This window comes from Apodemus sylvaticus, chromosome 20 (assembly GCF_947179515.1).
Source record: "Apodemus sylvaticus chromosome 20, mApoSyl1.1, whole genome shotgun sequence".
In the NCBI taxonomy this organism is placed as follows: Eukaryota; Metazoa; Chordata; class Mammalia; order Rodentia; family Muridae; genus Apodemus; species Apodemus sylvaticus.
In genome coordinates, this window is record NC_067491.1 from 29915769 (window position 1) to 29921180 (window position 5412).

The window sequence follows — 5412 nt, forward strand, 5'->3', positions numbered from 1 at the left end:
AAAAAAGTTATGTAGACCTAGTAGACTGAACTTGTGTCATCTGGACCTCTGCCCCTCTGCCCCTCTGCCTCTCTTCTCCTTTCCCCCTCTACCTGTGCTAGGACTAAAGGCATGTGTCGATGTGCCCAGAACATGAATATCAAAGGAGAGTATGAACACAGTTCTCTACTACCGCAAATTACTAGGTCAAAATCTCTACACTTAAGAGAAATGAAGGAGAAAAGAATGTAGTGGATAAAATGTTCCCTGGAAAAACTTCCTGACCATGGTATCTCCTGTACTAGGTATGAGCATGCTTTAAACAGTTGAAAGAGCTAATTATTTTGGAGTGAGGTCTGATATACCACGCCATATGATTAAGTATACACAGAAAAATATCTTATTAAAATGTGGTTTTTTTAGAATGTTGTGTGTTTGTTAATTTTGTTCTGTTTTGTAGAATAACATTGAGCTAGTGGAGAAGACACATAATATAAGACAGTTTGTGATAAAGAGCAATGTTACTTTCCAAAGCATGTTGCGAAATTGCTTCAGCACAGCTTCACACATATTAAGGAGTTATTCAAGACTAGTTCTCAGAAGATATGTCACCATAATTACAGATAAATATTCTAGTTGTGTTTACATTTACTGGAAATGTATGTCAGTCCATTATAATGCCATGAAAGAACAGATCTGAGATTGATAAAAAAAAAAAAAACTGCCCATGTCTGATCTTTTATTAATCCTGTCTTACTACTTAGCTTACAAGAAGAAACACATAACATTAATTCATGATCAGTGTTTACTAATAGACAAAGTTATCAAAAATGTAGAGTGAAAACCAGATTTTTTGACAGCTAGCTCTGGAATAGATGTCTGTGCATGGGATTTGTGTTCTGGTTGAAATTCTACCAAAGATGACATCTGGTCCAATGCCTTTCTCTGTAACCCAGAAGGCATTGTTGGCCTTATAATCTGGCACTTTTTTCAGTTATATTTGATAATAGTATATCAAGGAAGAGACACTAAAAGTTATGCTTTGGTTCAACACTAATTTCATCTACAACTATTTTGGTTATTATTAAAATGATCTATAATTGTACTCTCCAGTAATTGCAATTACAACATATTTGTGTACATTGTTCAGTTTTTAATAAATTTGCACATTTAAATTAACACATTTTATAAGCTGAAATGTTACCAGATTTACAATTTAATAAGCATTGCTTAAATTAATATTCATTTAAATATTATTTAAATATATTTTATTCATTATCATATTACTGAGTTAATTTCTTGACTCAGTACATATCATTTAAAGGACCTTGGCAAATTTTCATAAATGTTGTCATTAGTTCCAGTGATATTCTTGATGCAGCCAATACTGAGTGAACTGGGAAACAATGAAAAATAATAGAGAGCCAAGTTTAGACATCATTTGCATATAGAATCAACTAGTGGCTTAGAAGGGCAATTTGATTGCAATTCTTACACTAAGGAAAAATGAGTAATTAGTTCTTCATCAAAATAAAAATGGTTGCTACAGATGGATTTTTCCTTTTTTATCCACAAAAGATCTACCAGTGATACTATCACACTATCATAATAAAAATTCTTCTCATAATCACTATTACATAAAAACATTAAAACTCATTTGACTATGAGATTCATTTTTAGGCAAAATATTTAGAAATTATCTCAATTCTCTTTTGTAAAATGCTTGCAAATTTCCAGAAGAAATTGAGGTAATATTGTATGCAAAAATATAGAACTCATTATGACAAAGTAAAGGCCATTGTCAGCATGACTAAAATGCAGTTCTACAGAAAGTGGTATATTATTTGAATTAGTAAACTATGGCCCATGGATCAAATTGACCTATTTCTTGTTTTGTTATGAGGAATTTGATTTCACAGTAACACATTCTTGTGTTTACATATCGTTTCCATTCCTTAAACGCTATTTCATCACACTTGATTATTTGTTACAAAGAATATGCTACCCATAAAGCATAAAAAGGCCTAGAGGTATTTGCCAAACCCTGCACTGAAATCTTCACAACTTGAATGTATTAATAAGAAATCAGGATTCAAAGAAATCAGGATCATGTCATCATCATTAGTTCTGGTAACACTATGATGATGATTCAATTCATTGTCATTATCCCTGCAACTTAAAACTTTTTCATATCATGGGACCAGACTTCAAAGACAAAATTGCTTCCAAGAGGAAACTAAATTTTACTCTAATTGATTCCATTCATATAAATAATGGCCACAGGGAAAACTCCTTTCAAATTTAAAAATAAAACAAAATTGTCAAAAGTGAACAGGCAAACAAATGTCTACTCAGTATTAACAGACAACTATCAATTATGTCTTTAATTAATATGTGTGAAAATAAGAATGCAGTAGGCTAATAAAAAGAGGAGGCATACAGACTAAGATCTTTCACTCAACTGCATTTTCTGGATCATTGACAAAGGTAGATTCCATAGGAGCGTGGTTACCACAAGTTGTGATTTTTGTTTTGTTTTGTTTTGTGTTTTGCATTCATTTGGTTTTTTTTTTTTTTATTTTCTACATTCTTTGTTTACATTCCAAATGATTTATCCTTTCCAGACTCTCCCCTCCCCATATGTCCCATAAGCCCTCTTCCCTCAGCCCAGTCCCCAATCAACCCCCTCCCACTTCTCTGTCCTGGTAATCCCCTACATTGCTGCATCAAGCCTTTCCAAGACCAGGGCTCTCTCCTTCCTTCTTCTTGGGGATCAGTTCATATGTTAATTGTGTCTTGGGTATTCAGAGCTTCTGGGCTAATATCCACTTATCAGTGACCACATTTCATGTGAGCTCTTTTGTGATTGGGTAAACTCACTTAAGATGATTATTTTCCAGTTCCAAACATTTGCCTAAGAATTTCATGAATTCATTGTTTTTAATTACTGAGTAGTATTCTATTGTGTAAATACCACATATTTTTGTATCCATTCCTCCATTGAGGGGCATCTGGGTTCTTTCCAGCTTCTGGCTATTACAAATAAGGCTGCTATGAACATATTGGAGCATGTGTCCTTATTGCAAGCGGGGGAATCCTCTGGGTATATGCCCAGGAGTGGTATAACAGGGTCCTCTGGAAGTGTCATGCCCAGTTTTCTGAGGAACCACCAGACTGATTTCCAGAGTGGTTGTACCAGTTTGCAATCCCATCAGCAGTGAAAGAGAGTTCCTCTTTCTCCATGTCTTTACCAATACCTGCTGTCTCCTGAGTTTTTAATCTTAGTCATTCTGACTAGTGTGAGGTGAAATCTCAGGTTGTTTTGATTTTCATTTCCCTAATGACTAATGATGTTGAACATTTCTTAAGTTGCTTCTCAGCCATTTGAAATTCTTCAGGTGAAAATTGTTTGTTTAGCTCTATACCCCATTTTTAATAGGATTATTTGGCTCTCTAGAGTCTAGCTTCTTGAGTTCTTTGTATATATTGGATATTGAGATGTTAATGTAGAATAGATGGTGAAAGAAAAAATGTAATATACACTAAAAGGGTCCTATAATCTGATGAAGATTACAGATAGAGCAGATGAGCAAAAAATATTTACCTATGTCTTCTATTTATTGTTTTTCTGTTCTTTCTTCTTCCTTTCTTCCTTTCTTTCTTTTTTCTTTCTTTACTTCTGATTCCCTTTCCTCTCAGTGTTCTGTCTATACACACATACGCCATGCATGCATGTATGCGTGTGGAAGCCAGGGGATAATTTGCAAGAATCAGTTCTTCTTTTCAATATTTTCAATTAATAGGTTCAAAAAACCTAAGGCAGGTTGGTTTTCTTTTATTTTCTTCTTTTTTATTTGATATATTTTTATTTACATTTCAAATGATTACCCCTTTTCTGGCTTCCCACTCCCCAAAAGTCCCATAAGCCCTCTTCCCTCCCCCTGTTCCCCGATCCACCCCTTCCCACTTCCCTGTTCTGGTATTGTCCTATACTGCTACACTGAGTCTTTTCATAACCAGGTTTTCTTTTCTTTTCTTTTTTAACCCAACAAGCAGATTCACTACCCTTATTATTCTTTTGTTCTTGCTTTAACTACTACTTCTCCTTCACAGAACATTTTTACAGAATTTTTTATAGGAAGAATAATTCCATCATGGAATGACAAATAATTTTATTTCTCGCATGTGAGCAAAGAAAAAGATAATGGGCTGAAATAAGAACAAAGTTAGCACTGGCGTCCCCAAGGCTTGTCATGTAAATGTAATTCACAAAGATCTACTTCCTTTCACGTTCTGGAATTAAAGACATGCACCATTATGCTCACATCATTTAGATTTCCAGATTTATTCCTATTTTTAAATTGTTAATGATTTTTTGAAATTTATATCTTTTTTTTTTTTTACAGTCAAGACATTTTCCCCCTCCTCATCCATCCTCTGACTGTTCCACATCCTTTTCTCTTCCTCTTGTCTCCAGGAGGACGTTCCCACGCCCCACTTCCACCCCATCAGACCTCCCTACTCCCTGGGACTGAGTCCAGACCTGGCAGACCTCTGCTGTATTATGTGTTGGGGGCCTTATATCAGCTAGTGTATACTGCCTACTTAGTATCCCAGTGTCTGAGAGATCTCAGGAGTCCAGGTTAGTTGAGACTGCTGGATTTCCTATATGGTATCATTACCCTATAGGTAGACCATATATAACTACCTATAGGGTATCATTAGCCTATAGGTAGTTAATAATTTTTAATATATTTTAGTTGCAATGTTGTAAATGTCACATTTAATTCCTCTGATGAAGGGACGGGTTGAGAGTCAGACCCAAGCTTTATGAATACTTGGCTTGAACTAAACCCAGAGCATTCCTTTGTAATTATGTTTATGCCTAGGCCTAGAACCTTCTAGTCCCGGTACAATCTAAATACTCTGCAAGCCCAGACCTTGAAGGCTTTAGCTTCTATCTTCTCTCTACTAGCCTAGGCCTAGATTGTTTCAGCCTCTAATAATTAATAATGAATAAATTCTATTTTTCTAGTTCTTTCTGAACTCTGGCTGGCTGGTCAACTCAAATGTTCTAGCTCCAACTCCTCTCCAAGATGACTGATTCAAATTGATTTCTCTCTGCTTTTGACGGAGTGGTTCTGCTTAGCTAAGCTTCCTCTGAGCTATATGAACTGAACTGCACAAACTGAACAGAACTGAGTAGAAATGTGTGAAAGACACCAACACAACTGCATTCAGCAAAACTGCAGTGAACTCAAAAAGACTTTCTCTACCTCAATGCTCTTAAGTCCCCTCTCTCTCCTGTTTGTTCTTATGAGATTTGGGTGTATCCTAGCTCTGACTCATTCTGTCAAATATTGTTTTGAGTCTTCACTTTGACTTTCCTTCAATTAGATGTTATTATTTGGGATTAAAGATGTGTATTACGGC